Source organism: Phyllobates terribilis, unplaced genomic scaffold (genome assembly GCF_046119375.1).
Source record: "Phyllobates terribilis strain yellow unplaced genomic scaffold, ASM4611937v1 Scaffold_4__5_contigs__length_816908805, whole genome shotgun sequence".
Taxonomy (NCBI): Eukaryota; Metazoa; Chordata; class Amphibia; order Anura; family Dendrobatidae; genus Phyllobates; species Phyllobates terribilis.
In genome coordinates, this window is record NW_027362764.1 from 685772442 (window position 1) to 685791706 (window position 19265).

General features: G+C 42.5%; 6 pseudogenes; all 6 read left to right on the top strand.

Moving 5' to 3' along the window:
- Positions 1-2240: 2240 nt before the first annotated feature.
- On the top strand, positions 2241-2360 carry LOC141270087 (5S ribosomal RNA; annotated as a pseudogene).
- Positions 2361-3342: 982 nt separating this feature from the next.
- On the top strand, positions 3343-3461 carry LOC141268724 (5S ribosomal RNA; annotated as a pseudogene).
- A 621-nt stretch (positions 3462-4082) lies between these two features.
- LOC141267303 (5S ribosomal RNA) lies at positions 4083-4202 on the top strand (annotated as a pseudogene).
- Positions 4203-16600: 12398 nt separating this feature from the next.
- On the top strand, positions 16601-16720 carry LOC141269404 (5S ribosomal RNA; annotated as a pseudogene).
- Positions 16721-17660: 940 nt separating this feature from the next.
- LOC141268057 (5S ribosomal RNA) lies at positions 17661-17779 on the top strand (annotated as a pseudogene).
- A 621-nt stretch (positions 17780-18400) lies between these two features.
- On the top strand, positions 18401-18520 carry LOC141270155 (5S ribosomal RNA; annotated as a pseudogene).
- The last annotated feature ends 745 nt before the right edge of the window (positions 18521-19265 follow it).

Sequence of the window (19265 nt, forward strand, 5' to 3'; positions counted from 1 at the left end):
CCTTAGTTTCTGCAGATCTTCTATGTTGGGAAAATCCTTTGTGACACAATAAATCAAATATCTTAATCTGTCCGAATCATTTTCCCATCCATTAGGAGAGTCATTTTCACAGGGCATTAAATGTAAACGTCTGGACAATGTCACAGGAATCCATATTTTAAATAATTGATTCCTCTCCTCATTGGATAAATCAAACTTATCAGAGAAGCTCTCAAATGTCTCTGAATTTCTACAGGCATGGATTTTGACATCATATTTTGGCATGATTTTGTGTAATTTCAGCAAATTTTTCCTCATTTTAATTTGGAGTTGAGCCTGGATAATTCCAGAATTCTCTGATATTTTTAGTGGCTCTTGTACGTCCGTTCCACCTACGTCACTCACGTCTCCTCCCACATCACCTAGTATGTCGGTTTCTCGTATGTCAGTCATGTCTCCTCCCATGTCAGGTTTCTGTATGTCCGTCTCTTGGTCAGACCCAAGGTCACCTTCAGTTACAGACACGGGTCTTACTTCTTGTTCATTTTCCACATTACAGTCAGAATCAGTATCACCGTCTGACACTTCTACACTATTTTCCTGCTTAGAAATCTCTAACACAAGACTATGAAAAAAATCTACCAAATGTAGAATATTTCTCAATTTCTGTTTGTCTCTTTTTACCAATTTAGAAGTTAACTGTTAATTCTGCAATTCACATTCTTTGTATAAACTGAGCCACAAAACTTCTATGTCATCTCCTACATTAACTTTGAAATTAATATTACTTTGTTTAGCAAAAGAAGAAATTATATCCATATTTTGCTTACCTTAAGATTCCTTGGCTTCTCTTTATCAGAACGTCCTGTCTTCAGTTCGTCTGATTCTTTTCCTGTGTGATTCTGTTCCTTGTTAGTACCTCTGCTTCCTGTCTTTCCTCAGTCTGTAGGTCCTTTCTGCTTCTCGTGACAAACTAGTGAATTTACTGACACGTGAACAACAGCTGTTCAGCTCGTCAGGACTCCCCCCTTGTTCACGGAAGAAATTCACTTACTTAATTTAAAAAACAAAAAAACAGGACTGGCTGGCTCACCATTGTAAAATAATACTCTTCCTGTATTATTTTTTTCTACTGAGGACTTCTAAAAGTATCAATATCACGATATTCTTATAAAAAAATGTATCTATTTATTCTTGGATTGTCCATTAAAAAGAATCAGATTGCAGCAGGTACATACAATAATTAGTTAGAAAGTAATTGTCCATTTGTCCATAATTAGCTTAATTGTTGAGATTCACCCATCTTTCCTTGGATCCTGGCTGGTAAATCATGTCTTTGTCCAGCATGTGTCCAGGCCTACATGTCATCTGCTTCTCAGCATGAAGATTCTGTGTCTTGTGGGGTGGGCAGAGCAAGAGAGCCCCCCTTTCTGTACCATGGCCTTTTATAGCCAGTCGTATGGACACCTGTTCTACATATGGTAGTGAACCAAAAATACACACACAAATAGCGCATGTCAACTAGACACGATGGCTGAGGCATAGAACTCAGAAAAATGATTATCGATTAACATTCCAAATGAATTTCCATAATTAACCATTTAACAGAGACCGCCTGGGAATGCCAGGTGCTGTAGGCTTTTGCTTTTTCCTTCCTTCCACCAGCAGGGGGCACTCTCTTCTATGCCTTTTTTCCATTCCCTTTCACAAGTGCACACATTCATTCTCTTTTCTTTTTTTCATTTGCTTTCTCTCTTGTGCTATTTCATCTCTGCAAAATACCAGCATCCTTCTGATCACCGTGGGCCTCCAGCATTGTTGCTTATTTACTTTTAATACTAGGCTCCTTTTCACCAGGACCAGCGTCTCCCGGGTGGCTGGAGGCAACCACCGGTAACCCCAAGCAGAAGACCTTTGTAGGCAACACGACCCTCCCCCCTGAAGAGCAGCTCAAAGTCACTGGCAACCATCTCACCCTCTTCCTTCATTCACCCCTGGAGGTCTCGCTCAGCCCCCAAGTTACGGGTCCAGCTTGCTCTTTCTGTCACATTACCGCGATGAAGGGTTTAGCCTGCAGGAGACCCTGCGCCGAGACATTTTTGAAGACACCTGATGCGGCGGGTGAATCACTGCTAAACACACCACACCTGTAGGGACGGCACAGCCTTTGCATGGACCCTTCGGAGCCCGCCCCGTCACGGCCAGATTGCTCGCCACCAAGCGATCCTGAGAAAGGCTGGCCGGGCGATGGATCGAGCAGCGTCTACTGGCTTTACCACCTTGGATATGCCCGATCTCGTCCGATCTCGGAAGCAAAGCAGGGCTGGGCACGGACAGTACTTGGATGGGAGAACTCCTGGAAGCATCGGGTGCTGTAGACCATTTTGATGACTTTTTGCCCTACTGCCCAGCTCGGCTAGCATGGAACGGCGCCTTGCCGGACACCGACCTTAAGTAACTTAGATGATGGAAGCCCCAAGGCCTCTGAGCCAGTTGGCAGCTAAGTACGCTACCCCGCCGCCTTCACGCAGGCCTGACACCGAGCTCCTTGCCACGGCTAGGAGTGCTTATTGACTCCGCAGCTCGCCGTGTGGAAATGATGGCATTAAAAGCACCCGGGGCCGTGAAGGGGCCAGGTTTTCAGCAGGTGCCCAGGGAAGGTTTTGGATGCCGGCCGGCTAGCGAGGGCCAGCAGAAGTAACATGTTTCTCTGCAAAGAAGCTTGTGTAACCAAGCCAGACGGCTGACAAAGAGCTAACCTCAGTGCAAGGAAGGCAAGGAAGGTGCGGAAGGAATTGGGGAGGGGGGGGTGATTCCTGCTAGGGCCCTGAAATCATAAAACAGGCAGGAGAGTCTGACGCATGGTGACGGAGAGGATGTAGGGGCAGATAGGAGGTGTTGTCACGTGCGAGCACGTGTGCATGCTGGCTTGTGTGTGAGAGTGCGCTTCCTAGGTGTTGCGCGCTGCAGACAGTCAAAGGGATTGTTCCCTTTCATTAAAAATTAATCCCCGGCTGCAGGCTATTAGAAAGCAACTAACCGCGCTCTACTCACCCTACCCAGATCTACCGGTGAGTCTCGCCTCTGCTCCCGGCCTGTGGCATTGGCCGTGAAGCTGACGTTCCGTCGACAGCGCTGCAGCCGATCAGTGAGCTCAGCGGCTCTGAGTGGGGCGTTGTGTCTACAAGACCTTTTAAGGAAGCCAGCAAAAAAATTGAAGTGAAGGGAAAGCACAAAAGGACCTGGTCTTGCTGAGCACTGGAAAGGGCATCCGGCAGCCAGACTTCAAAGTAGAAAAGCAGCAAGTGAGAGACTTGTCTGTGCCTTCAAAGTAGAAAAGCAGCAAGTGAGAGGCTTGCCTCTGCTTACGGCCACACCACCCTGAACACGCCTGATATCCTCTGAACTAGGAAGATAAGCAGGGTTGGGCCTGGTTAGTACTTGGGTGGGAGACTGCCTGGGACTACCAGGTGCTGTAAGCTTTTGCTTTTTCTTTCCTTCCACAAGCAGGGGGTACTCTCTTCTATGCCTTTTTTCCATTCCCTTTCACAAGTGCACACATTCATTCTCTTTTCTTTTTTTCATTTGCTTTCTCTCTTGCGCTATTTCATCTCTGCAAAATACCAGCATCCTTCTGATCACCGTGGGCCTCCAGCATTGTTGCTTCTTTACTTTTAGTACTAGGCTCCTTTTCACCAGGACCAGCGTCTCCCGCGTGGCTGGAGGCAACCACCGGTAACCCCAAGCAGAAGACCTTTGCAGGCTACACGACCCTCCCCCCTGAAGAGCAGCTCAAAGTCACTGGCAACCATCTCACCCTCTTCCTTCATTCACCCCTGGACGTCTCGCTCCGCCCCCAAGTTACGGGTCCAGCTTGCTCTTTCTGTCACATTACCGCGATGAAGGGTTTAGCCTGCAGGAGACCCTGCGCCGAGACATTTTTGAAGACACCTGATGCGGCGGGTGAATCCCTGCTAAACAAACCACACCTGTAGGGACGGCACAGCCTTTGCATGGACCCTTCGGAGCCCGCCCCGTCACGGCCAGATTGCTCGCCACCAAGCGATCCTGAGAAAGGCTGGCCGGGCGATGAATCAAGCAGTGTCTACTGGCCATACCACCTTGGATACGCCTGATCTCGTCTGATCTCAGAAGCAAAGCAGGGCTGGGCTCGGACAGTATTTGGATGGGAGACCTCCTGGGAACACCGGGTGCTGTAGACCATTTTGATGACGTTTTGCCCTACTGCCCAGCTCGGCTAGAATGGAACGGCGCTTTGCTAGACACCGACCTTAAGTAACTTAGATGATGGAAGCCCCAAGGCCTCTGAGCCAGTTGGCAGCTAAGTACGCTACCCCGCTGCCTTCACGCAGGCCTGACACCGAGCTCCTTGCCACGGCTAGGAGTGCTTATTGACTACGCAGCTCGCCGTGTGGAAATGATGGCGTAAAAAGCACCCGGGGCCGTGAAGGAGCCAAGCTTTCAGCAGGAGCCCAGGGATGGTTTTGGATGCCGGCCGCCTAGCGAGGGCCTGCAGAAGTAACATGTTTCTCTGCAAAGAAGCTTGTGTAACCAAGCCAGACGGCTGACAAAGAGCTAACCTCAGTGCAAGGAAGGCAAGGAAGGTGCGGAAGGAATTGGGGAGGGGGGGGGGTGATTCCTGCTAGGGCCCTGAAATCATAATACAGGCAGGAGAGTCTGACGCATAGTGACGGAGAGGTTGTAGAGGCTGATAGGGGGTGTTGTCACGTGCGAGCACGTGTGCATGCTGGCTTGTGTGTGAGAGTGCGCTTCTTAGGTGTGGCTCGCTGCAGACAGTCAAAGGGATTGTTCCCTTTCATTAAAAGTTAATCCCCGGCTGCAGGCTATTAGAAAGCAACTAACCGCGCTCTACTCACCCTACCCGGGTCTACCGGTGAGTCTCGCCTCTGCTCCCGGCCTGTGGCATTGGCCGTGAAGTTGACGTTCCGTCGACAGCGCTGCAGCCGATCAGTGAGCTCAGCGGCTCTGAGTGGGGTGTTGTGTCTATAAGACCTTTTAAGGAAGCCAGCAAAAAAAATTGAAGAGAAGGGAAAGCACAAAAGGACCTGGTCTTGCTGAGCACTGGAAAGGGCAGCCGGCAGCCAGACGTCAAAGTAGAAAAGCAGCAAGTGAGAGGCTTGTCTCTGCCTACGGCCACACCACCCTGAACACGCCTGCTCTCATCTGATCTCAGAAGTTAAGCAGGGTCAGGCTTGGTTAGTACTTGGATGGGAGACTGTAAAATAATACTTTTCCTGTATTATTTTTTTCTACTGAGGACTTCTCAAAGTATCAATATCACGATATTCTTATAAAAAAATGTATCTATTTATTCTTGGATTGTCCATTAAAAAGAATCAGATTGCAGCAGGTACATACAATAATTAGTTATAAAGTAATTGTCCATTTGTCCATAATTAGCTTAATTGTTGAGATTCACCCATCTTTCCTTGGATCCTGGCTGGTAAATCATGTCTTTGTCCAGCATGTGTCCAGGCCTACATGTCATCTGCTTCTCAGCATGAAGATTCTGTGTCTTGTGGGGTGGGCAGAGAAAGAGAGCCCCCCCTTTCTGTACCATGGGCTTTTATGGCCAGTCGTATGGACACCTGTTCTACATATGGTAGTGAACCAAAAATACACACACAAATAGCGCATGTCAACTAGACACGATGGCTGAGGCATAGAACTCAGAAAAATGATTATCGATTAACATTCCAAATGAATTTCCATAATTAACCATTTAACATTTCCCCCTTTTTTGAGAATTAAAGGACTTTAACTGAAATTTCTCAAAAGAAGATACATTCATCAATCATTTTTTCTTTCCTTCTTCCTTGGCAATATCATTAAATTTCCATAATAATAATAATAGTAATAATAGTATCAATATCGGATTATTGTTATATAATGATGTGAATTCATGTTATGGTAAGCCGTGACTAATATTCATTTAATATGTATAATTATACTTCCCTATATCTAAATTGAAGCAATCGCGGGTTCAATCGTCATCATCTGATGTCATCGGGTCGTCGTCTCGTCTTCTTCTTGGTTCTTTTATAACACAGTCTTTAGATGAAAACTCCTTTGAAATAAATTACAGCATGTAGATATTGTACAGTCCATAATTGTGTTCATTATTGTTCAGTCCATAAACTGTACTCTTTATTAGAAAGATCATGTGTGTCAGTTGATAAGAAAACAAAGTCCATGGATGAAATGTAGCTTTAATATCTGTGCAGTGTCACCTGGACTTACGTTGGATCGTCTTTGGAATCTTCCGTGTGTCCGCACTGGTCTCGTGTCACTTTTGGAACAGATGTGACGTCTTTGGTCAGTAAAGCAAGGGTTAACTTGACACTTTCCTGCTTTATATAGCACCATAACCAGTACTCAGTCCTTTATATACAGTACACATATGCCAGGTATTACCTGTTCACCAGCTTTCATTGAAGCGTTGCAGGTGATAAGAAACCACTGGAACGTGAAGAAACTTAAACACAACACAGTACATATAGGATCATCATCCTCTGCCGTCCTGGTGATCAGTGGTGTGAATTGTATTGTATGTAATGGACACAGTCTGTTATAACACTCAGCATTCACACCTGTTACCTTCTGAGACGTCCGGATATCAGTTGCTTCTTCTTGTAACTTTTGAGAATCTCTTTGATTTATAAAAATTAAAAGTCTTTATTAAGATAGAATTCATAATTGCGATGTCTTGATTGAAGTCTTCATTCCCTAATCTGATACCAAATCTGGCAGTTTTTCCTAACCTATAATATCACAGCGTACCATAGCAATCAGTAATATCCATCTAATTATTATCAAAATATTTAAATAAATTATGTTTGGAATAATAAACAATAATAGATAATAATTCATTATCAATCAAGTTCTCCATATGATAGAACATTTTTATGTCATAGGTGTAATTACCTTTTCCAACCCATAGGTGTCAGTGTATTTTGAAAAAACAAGTTTTTATATCTTTATTAAACCAATAATATCAAAGAATGTATACTTCTGAACCAAAATGAATAAATATATGAATGTATGAATGAATGAATGAATGAATAAATGAATGAATTAATTGTTGTGTTTACTCAGAAAATGTAAACATTTTTTTCCTTAGCAATATATATTTAATGAAGCAATACTCTTGTATTAGACATTACTTTATTAAATATTAATGTGTTTTCTCAATTGAGATATTGAACTCAAATAAAATCAAATGAGAATTAAAAAATTAAAAAATAGAAAAATAAGAAGTATAAAGTAAGAATAAAATTTTAAAAATGAAAAATAAAATTAAGAGTAAAAATAAGAATAAAAATAAAAATAAGGCCTTTAAATTTTAATGACAAATGCAGAGTAATTATATTCTCCATAAAAAATACCCTTATATCTCCATTATCTGGATGATTTCATATTTGTCATAACCTTGTACCACCAAAAAATATTAAATTATGCAACTTTGCATGTAATACCCTTCTTAATTATAACATAGTACCTTATTATTTTTTCTTCTTTATTAAAATGTGTGGAAAATAAGTATTGATCAAAAGTGATTATGTAATCAGGATCAAAAACACATTTTCCCCCTTAATACCAAAAATATTATTTTATAAAATTTATGTATATATCAGAACCAAATTAAAAATAATTATTCTTCTAGAAATATTGCGCATAAATTTCATATCGATGAGTAGCATAGATTTGACTAAAGAGAGGTGTGTACCTATTTAGGTAACCATTAAAAATAATATTATAGTTATTCAAGAATATTATCATGTGGAAAATTATTCTAAATATAAATTTGCTTTGTAAACCATTTTGATGTGTGGTTGCCCTTATCCACTATTAGTTAAATCAAGAAATAATAATTATTAAAGAAATATAGAAATATATATATGTAGATACCGTAATACCTAATTATGTATTATAATTTCCTCAGAATTAAATATATTTTTGTACCTTCACATAAAGAAACATTTTTTTTTTTCAAACATACAAACATACGAGGCCTCTGTCACATCAATCACACTTAACAGCTGCTGATTTACTCATCTGTCACCTTCACTCTGACATTCACAGATCTGTTCAACTCAAACATTCCACATATGAAGTTTTATATATATATATATATATATATATATATATATATATATATATTTAACCCAAAATTGTTGTATCCCAATTTATTAATGCGCATTGCCATATCAATTGAATATCTTTATATTTATATACTGGATTTTGGCTGTTGGAGCTGAAAAGAGGACATCGGTAAACCAGGGGAGGAGTTCTGAGGAGATAATTTGCATATTCTCACTGCATTTTGGGGTAAGTGAAGAGTCTCCGCGAGCTCAAAGAACACTGGATTTTGGCTGTTGGAGCTGAAAAGAGGACATCGGTAAACCAGGGGAGGAGTCCTGAGGAGATAATTTGCATATTCCCACTGCATTTTGGGGTAAGTGAAGAGTCTCCGCGAGCTCAAAGAACACTGGATTTTGGCTGTTGGAGCTGAAAAGAGGACATCGGTAAATCAGGGGAGGAGTCCTGAGGAGATAATTTGCATATTCCCACTGCATTTTGGGGTAAGTGAAGAGTCTCCGCGAGCTCAAAGAACACTGGATTTTGGCTGTTGGAGCTGAAAAGAGGACATCACTAAACCACGGGAGGAGTCCTGAGGAGATAATTTGCATATTCCCACTGCATTTTGGGGTAAGTGAAGAGTCTCCGCGAGCTCAAAGAACACTGGATTTTGGCTGTTGGAGCTGAAAAGAGGACATCGGTAAACCAGGGGAGGAGTCCTGAGGAGATAATTTGCATATTCCCACTGCATTTTGGGGTAAGTGAAGAGTCTCCGCGAGCTCAAAGAACACTGGATTTTGGCTGTTGGAGCTGAAAAGAGGACATCGCTAAACCGCGCGCCTACTGGCGCGTGCATTTTGAAGCTTTTTTTTGCAGCTTTTTTCACTGTTTTCAGAACATTAACAATAAGAACATGGAAGAGTCCAGGAGCCATTTGGTGAGCTGCATATCCTGCTACATGTTCACAGACTTGCCATTGGAAAAGCCAAACTTCACATGCCAGAAATGCAAGCTTGTGTCCCTGTTGGAGGAAAATTTGCGAAATCTAGAAGAGAGGTTAACTACCTTAAAAATCATTAAGGAAGGTGAAGAGTTCTTAGACAGAGCAGAATTATCTCTTCATAATTCAGAAAGAGAAGAAATTCGAACTGCACCTGACGAAACAGAGGAATGGAAGCATGTGACCCACAGAAGCAGGAGGATCGAGAGGCAGTCAGCACCCATACTGCTCAGGAACCAGTACCAGGCTCTCACGCAGGAGAACCATGAAGAAATACAGCAAAATAAGACTTTGCCAGCAATGAATAACCTTGTAAGCCCTCAGAATCCTCCTGGATGGAAAAAGAAGAATGTTGTGAAGAAAAAACAGAGAGTGGTGGTCATGGGGGATTCCCTGTTAAGAGGAACAGAGGCCGCTATCTGCAGACCAGACATAACCTCAAGAGAAATGTGCTGTCTTCCAGGAGCAAAAATTAAAGATGTGTCTGACAGGATATCAAGACTCTTCAGACCTACAGATCACTACCCATTCCTGCTAATACATGTGGGGACAAATGACACCGCAAGAAAGGACCTGGAAACCATCTGCAGTGACTTTGAAGACTTAGGCAAGAAAGTGAAAGAATTGGGAGCGCAGGTGGTCTTCTCATCCATCCTCCCAGTGGATGGCCATGGAACAATGAGGTGGAATAAGATTCTACAGGTGAACAACTGGCTACGTCGATGGTGCCGTCAACAAGGATTTGGATTTCTGGATCACGGAATGAATTACCTATACGATGGACTACTTGCTAGAGATGGGGTGCACCTTACGAAGACTGGAAAACATGTATTTGGAAGTCGCCTTGCTACACTCATCAGAAGAGCTTTAAACTAGAACAATGTGGGAAGGGAAGCAAAAGGCCAGAAAAAGCCATACAGCTGACAAATACTATTGAGATCTCTGCTACTGGAAGTGGAAAGGAAGAACAAAGACAAAACAATTTAAATAATAAAAATATGGGAGGAAGAGAAACCAATCACAAACTAAAATGTTTTTATACAAATGCACAAAGCATGGGCAACAAACAAGGAGAATTGGAACTACTAACGCAGGAAAAGGAATATGATGTCATTGGAATCACTGAAACTTGGTGGGACGATACACATGATTGGAATAAAAGGCTAAAAGGATACAACTTATTTGCAAGAAACAGACTTGATAAACGAGGAGGAGGTGTTGCATTGTATGTTAGAAAAGCGTATATCTGCACAGAGATTGAAGCTTCAGAGACTGGGAGTTCTGTGGAAACTGTTTGGGTAAGAATGCAAGGAGAGAACAACGGAAAGGACACCATTGTAGGCATTTACTACAGGCCACCTGGGCAAGCTGAAGATATGGATGAACTCTTTATGTATCAAATGACCAAGTTCTCCAAAAAATATGACGTAGTGGTCATGGGAGATTTCAACTATCCAGACATTTGTTGGGAATCTCTCTCAAGTAAAACTAACAGGTCAAGCAAATTCTTATCCCCTCTTGCTGACAACTTTATCTTCCAAAAGGTAGGGGAGAAAACAAGGGGATCTGCTACTTTGGATCTAATCCTTATAAACAGGGAGGAAATGGTTGAGGAGGTAAAGGTGGCTGGGTCCCTAGGAGGCAGCGATCATGCTATTATAGAATTTTGGATAACTAGAGGAGGAAGACATGTGAAGACTCAAACTTCAAGGTTAGATTTTAGAAAGGCAGATTTTAAGAGACTCAGAAAGAGAATAGGAGGGATCCACTGGCTGGATGTCCTTAAGGACAAAAATGTCCAGGAAGGATGGGAAATTTTTAAAAATGAGATTCTCAAAGCACAATCGTTAACAATCCCGAAAAGTAGGAAGAATGGGAAGCATTTAAGGAAACCAGGATGGATGAACACAGAACTTAAACACATGCTAAAAAGAAAGAAAGAAATGTTTATTAAATGGAAAGAGGGAGGCATATCTAAAGAAGATTATAATGCAGTCTGCAGATCCTGCAGGGCACGTATCAGGTTAGCTAAAGCTGACAATGAATTAAGGCTTGCAAGAGATGTCAAAAGCAATAAAAAAGGATTTTGGGGGTATGTCAAAAGTAAAAGAAAAGTCAAAGATGCTATAGGATTTTTACAGGATGAAAATGGAGAAATGGTAAGAGAGGATGTTGAGAAGGCCGAACGTTTTAATTCTTATTTTGCATCTGTTTTCTCTCAGAAAGAAAATGTAACATCAACTGATCTCCACTGTCCTTTTAAAGGAATAGAGGAATCCAAGTTATCTGTAAACAGAAAGATTGTGAGGGAATATTTAGCTAACATAAATGAGTTCAAGTCTCCAGGTCCAGATGAATTACACCCCAGAGTACTGAAGGAGATCGTAGAAGAAATTTTAGAACCACTCTCCATAATCTTTGAAAATTCTTGGAGAACAGGAGAAGTCCCAGAAGACTGGAGAAGAGCAAATGTTGTTCCAATCTTCAAAAAGGGGAAGAAGGTGGACCCAGGGAACTATAGGCCGGTGAGTCTGACTTCTATACCAGGAAAGATCTTTGAACAAATTATTAAACAACATGTATGTAAGTACATGGATAAGAATGAAGTGATTAACCAGAGTCAGCATGGGTTTGTAACTAACAAGTCATGTCAGACTAACTTAATTTCCTTCTATGACAAAATCACTGACTGGGTGGATCAGGGAAATGCTGTAGATATAGTATATCTTGACTTCAGCAAAGCATTTGACAAAGTATCTCACACCATCCTTATTTAAAAAATGACCAAGTATGCAATGGACCAGGCAACTATAAGGTGGATTCATAACTGGCTTAGTGATCGGACTCAAAGGGTGGTTGTAAATGGCTTCACATCCAGCTGGATGAATGTCTCAAGTGGGGTACCACAGGGCTCCGTCCTGGGACCTGTATTGTTCAACATCTTTATCAATGATTTAGATGAAGGAATTGAGGGTAAACTGATTAAATTTGCTGATGACACAAAGCTAGGAGGGATAGCTAATACTAGAGAAGAGAGAGAGAGGATTCAAAAAGACCTAAATAAACTGGAGCAGTGGGCAGCAACCAACAGAATGGTTTTTAACAGGGAAAAATGCAAAGTACTACATCTGGGCAATAAAAATGAAAAAAGCATATACAGAATGGGAGGAATAGAGCTAAGCAACAGTACATGTGAAAAAGACTTAGGTATACTAATAGATCATAGACTGAACATGAGTCAACAGTGTGATGCAGCAGCGAAAAAGGCAAATACAATTCTGGGATGTATTAACAGAAGCATACAGTCTAGATCACGTGAAGTCATTATCGGTCTTTACTCCTCTTTGGTCAGACCTCATCTGGAATACTGTGTACAGTTTTGGGCACCACATTTTAAAAAAGACATAGACAAACTGGAGCAAGTTCAGAGAAGAGCGACCAGAATGGTGACTGGTCTGCAAACCATGTCCTATGAGGAACGGTTGCAGGATTTGGGAATGTTTAGCTTGCAAAAAAGAAGACTGAGAGGAGACTTAATAGCTGTCTACAAATATGTCAAGGGCTGTCACATTGTAGAAGGATCATCTTTATTCTCATTTGCACAAGGAAAGACTAGAAGCAATGGGATGAAACTAAATGGGAGGAGACACAGATTAGATATTAGAAAAAACTTTTTGACAGTTAGGGTGATTAATGAGTGGAACAGGCTGCCACGAGAGGTGGTGAGTTCCCCTTCAATGGACGTCTTCAAACAGAGGCTGGACAGACATCTGTCTGAGATGATCTAGTGAATCCTGCTTTGAGCAGGGGGTTGGACCAGATGACCCAGGAGGTCCCTTCCAACTCTACCATTCTATGATTCTATTTCTTTGAATATTCCCCAAGTACATATTATATAATATGAGAGTAAGTCACTGGAATTTCAGACACTTGAAAAAACTCTTGTCTTAGATTCTTTTTTCACTGGCTGCCCGGTCTTAAGTTACATCAGTTGAAAATAGAATGAATGGGATCCTATACTATTAGCTCAAAGTTCAAAGGCCGCAGCTGTCACACGTCATGCTGTAAAGCTACTTTAATTTGCACGAACACTTCATGCACAGAAAATATTAGCAACACAAAAGAATTAATAAGTATTACATATATATTATAGTTCAACTAGATATATTGTTATTATTTTAAAATGTTATACACATAAAATCATGCAATTTTTTCACTTCCTGTGTGAATAAAGAAATAAATCCATTTTAGAGTTCTTTGATCAAATCCTGCTTTGGAATGAAAATTCTAAGGAAATATAAGAAAATAAAATTAAATATCAAATTCATACAGAAACAGAATTATTTAAATATCTTATACATATTGGTTGGTTCTAATGTAATTCAAAATATTGCTACTTAAATTTATATATATGAAGTTCTAATTTATTAATTAATATATATATATATATATATATATTTTATAAACGTATATATAAATACAATTATACGCAATCTCTACTTAGACAAGTGTATATATATATATATATATATATATATATGAACTATTAGAAACTATGTAACTACAATTTTACTGTATAAGATTATAAATAAATATTGAGACATTGTATTACATTTTGATACAATATTATAATTACAGTTTTTCCTTAGCCACTCCCTAAACCAAATCTTCTGTCTCTCTCAAATATCTCCAGGAACGCCCTATTTAGGAAAGACATTTTTCTATCCTTCAAAACCTCAGAGAACTGCCTGTTCTTCTGTCCACATTCCATGACGTCACTGTGAGTTGGTCGTCTCACCTGTCTCTGTCCATCAGTTTCAGCCATTTTCCTTTTTAGAGAATCACAGTTCTGACTGAGAATTAACTCATTCTGTGGAGAGATGGATCTTTGCACTGGCTGATATGGCTTATAACATATATGAAATCTTCTGCGTATTTGATAGAGTTCACTATGGGGATGACTCAGTCTAGGAGAGTTTGATATTGGCTTTTGGTAAGATTTTACCTTTCCTGGTTTTATAAATTTAGCTTGATTTATTTTCTTTTCACGATTCTCATGTTTTCTAACAAAATCCAGCATCTGCGCACATTCAAATAATGAATTTTTTTGTGATGCCATAACTTGGGAAACTGAATTTAGGAATTTGAATTTTTGTACAAAAGTTGTTATCATATGTTGTACTTTTCCATTTTTGATGAGAGCTTTGTACAACCGTTCAAATATGGACATGAATGTATATGTACATTCCTTCCTACCAATCCTTAGTTTCTGCAGATCTTCTATGTTGGGAAAATCCTTTGTGACACAATAAATCAAATATCTTAATCTGTCCGAATCATTTTCCCATCCATTAGGAGAGTAATTTTCACAGGGCATTAAATGTAAACGTCTGGACAATGTCACAGGAATCCATATTTTAAATAATTGATTCCTCTCCTCATTGGATAAATCAAACTTATCAGAGAAGCTCTCAAATGTCTCTGAATTTCTACAGGCATGGATTTTGACATCATATTTTGGCATGATTTTGTATAATTTCAGCAAATTTTTCCTCATTTTAATTTGGAGTTGAGCCTGGGTAATTCCAGAATTCTCTGATATTTTTAGTGGCTCTTGTACGTCCGTTCCTCCTACGTCACTCACGTCTCCTCCCACATCACCTAGTATGTCGGTTTCTCGTATGTCAGTCATGTCTCCTCCCATGTCAGGTTTCTGTATGTCCGTCTCTTGGTCAGACCCAAGGTCACCTTCAGTTACAGACACGTGTCTTACTTCTTGTTCATTTTCCACATTACAGTCAGAATCAGTATCACCGTCTGACACTTCTACACTATTTTCCTGCTTAGAAATCTCTAACACAAGACTATGAAAAAAATCTACCAAATGTAGAATATTTCTCAATTTCTGTTTGTCTCTATTTACCAATTTAGAAGTTAACTGTAAATTCTGCAATTCACATTCTTTGTATAAACTGAGCCACAAAACTTCTATGTCATCTCCTACATTAACTTTGAAAGTAATATTACTTTGTTTAGCAAAAGAAGAAATTATATCCATATTTTGCTTACCTTAAGATTCCTTGGCTTCTCTTTATCAGCACGTCGTGTCTTCAGTTCGTCTGATTCTTTTCCTGTGTGATTCTGTTCCTTGTTAGTACCTCTGCTTCCTGTCTTTCCTCAGTCTGTAGGTCCTTTCTGCTTCTCGTGACAAACTAGTGAATTTACTGACACGTGAACAACAGCTGTTCAGCTCGTCAGGACTCCCCGCTTGTTCACGGAAGAAATTCACTTACTTAATTTAAAAAATAAAAAAACAGGACTGGCTGGCTCACCATTGTAAAATAATACTCTTCCTGTATTATTTTTTTCTACTGAGGACTTCTCAAAGTATGAATATCACGATATTCTTATAAAAAAATGTATCTATTTATTCTAGGATTGTCCATTAAAAAGAATCAGATTGCAGCAGGTACATACAATAATTAGTTAGAAAGTAATTGTCCATTTGTCCATAATTAGCTTAATTGTTGAGATTCACCCATCTTTCCTTGGATCCTGGCTGGTAAATCATGTCTTTGTCCAGCATGTGTCCAGGCCTACATGTCATCTGCTTCTCAGCATGAAGATTCTGTGTCTTGTGGGGTGGGCAGAGCAAGAGAGCCCCCCTTTCTGTACCATGGGCTTTTATAGCCTGTCGTATGGACACCTGTTCTACATATGGTAGTGAACCAAAAATACACACACAAATAGCACATGTCAACTAGACACGATGGCTGAGGCATAGAACTCAGAAAAATGATTATCGATTAACATTCCAAATGAATTTCCATAATTAACCATTTAACAGAGACCGCCTGGGAATGCCAGGTGCTGTAGGCTTTTGCTTTTTCCTTCCTTCCACCAGCAGGGGGCACTCTCTTCTATGCCTTTTTTCCATTCCCTTTCACAAGTGCACACATTCATTCTCTTTTCTTTTTTTCATTTGCTTTCTCTCTTGGGCTATTTCATCTCTGCAAAATACCAGCATCCTTCTGATCACCGTGGGCCTCCAGCATTGTTGCTTATTTACTTTTAATACTAGGCTCCTTTTCACCAGGACCAGCGTCTCCCGGGTGGCTGGAGGCAACCACCGGCAACCCCAAGCAGAAGACCTTTGCAGGCAACACGACCCTCCCCCCTGAAGAGAAGCTCAAAGTCACTGGCAAGCATCTCACCCTCTTCCTTCATTCACCCCTGGACGTCTCGCTCCTCCCCCAAGTTACGGGTCCAGCTTGCTCTTTCTGTCACATTACCGCGATGAAGGGTTTAGCCTGCAGGAGACCCTGTGCCGAGCCATTTTTGAAGACACCTGATGCGGCGGGTGAATCACTGCTAAACAAACCACACCTGTAGGGACGGCACAGCCTTTGCATGGACCCTTTGGTGCCCGCCCCGTCACTGCCAGATTGATCGCCATCAAGCGATCCTGAGAAAGGCTGGCCGGGTGATGGATCGAGCAGCGTCTACTGGCCATACCACATTGGATACGCCTGATCTCGTCTGATCTCGGAAGCAAAGCAGGGCTGGGCTCGGACAGTAATTGAATGGGAGACCTCCTGGGAACACTGGGTGCTGTAGACCATTTTGATGACGTTTTGCCCTACTGCCCAGCTCGGCTAGCATGGAACGGCGCCTTGCCGGACACCGACCTTAAGTAACTTAGATGATGGAAGCCCCAAGGCCTCTGAGCCAGTTGGCAGCTAAGTACGCTACCCCGCCGCCTTCACGCACGCCTGACACCGAGCTCCTTGCCACGGCTAGGAGTGCTTATTGACTCTGCAGCTCGCCGTGTGGAAATGATGGCGTTAAAAGCACCCGGGGTCGTGAAGGGGCCAGGCTTTCAGCAGGTGCTCAGGGAAGGTTTTGGATGCTGGACACCTAGCGAGGGCCAGCAGAAGTAACATGTTTCTCTGCAAAGAAGCTTGTGTAACCAAGCCAGACGGCTGACAAAGAGCTAACCTCAGTGCAAGGAAGGCAAGGAAGGTGCGGAAGGAATTGGGGAGGGGGGGGTGATTCCTGCTAGGGCCCTGAAATCATAAAACAGGCATGAGAGTCTGACGCATGGTGACGGAGAGGTTGTAGGGGCAGATAGGGGGTGTTGTCACGTGCGAGTACGTGTGCATGCTGGTTTGTGTGTGAGAGTGCTCTTCCTAGGTGTGGCGCGCTGCAGACAGTCAAAGGGATTGTTCCCTTTCATTAAAAGTTAATCCCCGGCTGCAGGCTATTAGAAAGCAACTAACCGCGCTCTGCTAGCCCTACCCGGGTCTACCGGTGAGTCTCGCCTCTGCTCCCGGCCTGTGGCATTGGCCGTGAAGCTGACGTTCCGTTGACAGCGCTGCAGCCGATCAGTGAGCTCAGCGGCTCTGAGTGGGGCGTTGTGTCTACAAGAACTTTTAAGGAAGCCAGCAAAAAATTGAAGACAAGGGAAAGCACAAAAGGACCTGGTCTTGCTGAGCACTGGAAAGGGCAGCCGGCAGCCAGACGTCAGATTAGAAAAGCAGCAAGTGAGAGGCTTGTCTGAGCCTACGGCCACACCACCCTGAACACGCCTGATCTCATCTGATCTTGGAAACTAAGCAGCGTTGGGCCTGGTTAGCACTTGGATGGGAGACTGCCTGGGAATACCAGGTGCTGTAGGCTTTTGCTTTTTCCTTCCTTCCACCAGCAGGGGGCACTCTCTTCTATGCCTTTTTTCCATTCCCTTTCACAAGTGCACACATTCATTCTCTTTTCTTTTTTTCATTTGCTTTCTCTCTTGCGCTATTTCATCTCTGCAAAATACCAGCATCCTTCTGATCACCGTGGGCCTCCAGCATTGTTGCTTCTTTACTTTTAATACTAGGCTCCTTTTCACCAGAACCAGCGTCTCCCGCGTGGCTGGAGGCAACCACCGGTAACCCCAAGCAGAAGACCTTTGCAGGCAACACGACCCTCCCCCCTGAAGAGCAGCTCAAAGTCACTGGCAACCATCTCACCCTCTTCCTTCATTCACCCCTGGACGTCTCGCTCCGCCCCCAGGTTACGGATCCAGCTTGCTCTTTCTGCCACATTACCGCGATGAAGGGTTTAGCCTGCAGGAGACCCTGCGCCGAGACATTTTTGAAGACACCTGATGTGGCAGGTGAATCACTGCTAAATAAACCACACCTGTAGGGACGGCACAGCCTTTGCATGGACCCTTCGGAGCCCGCCCCGTCACGTCCAGATTGCTCGCCACCAAGCCATCCTGAGAAAGGCTGGCCGGGCGATGGATCAAGCAGCGTCTACTGGCCATACAACCTTGGATACGCCTGATCTCGCCTGATCTCGGAAACAAAGCAGGGCTGGGCTCAGACAGTACTTGGATGGGAGACCTCCTGGGAACACCGGGTGCTGTAGATCATTTTGATGACGTTTTGCCCTACTGCCCAGCTCGGCTAGCATTGAACGGCGCCTTGCCGGACACCGACCTTAAGTAACTTAGATGATGGAAGCCCCAAGGCCTCTGAGCCAGTTGGCAGCTAAGTACGCTACCCCGCCGCATTCACGCAGGCCTGACACCGAGCTCCTTGCCACGGCTAGGAGTGCTCATAGAATTACTGCTAAACAAACCACACCTGTAGGGACGGCACAGCCTTTGCATGGACCCTTCGGAGCCCGCCCCGTCACGGCCAGATTGCTCGCCACCAAGCGTGTTACAACTCTCCTTTTAGGCTTTTTTTAGTTTGCTGGTCACATGACCATTTTGCCTATTTAATCCGGCTCCACCCTCCTGGCTTTGCTGGACTTCATTTGTATTTACTACTGTTGAGCTAGCTTGTTGCTCTGTTGCCGTTCTCTGTTAGTTTTGCTAGGTCTTCTGACCCCTATGCCTTTTTGTTGTGTTTTTGTCTTTGACTGCTACTATTTCTGCTAGGAGGTGTCCAACTTTTCCCAGTCCCTAGATCTTGTAGGGATCCCTCCCTCACATCTATAGGTCTGCGTTCAGACTAGCCGAGGACTTTAGCGGGTCTGATCGCAGGATCAGGTTCCCCGTTACATCGTAGGGATCTAGTTTAGTTCTATTGTAGGGATAGATCTCCTTTCTTTCCTTAGTCTCTGTAGCAGATCATAACAGTAATTCCAGCCATAAAAAAAAAAAAAAAAA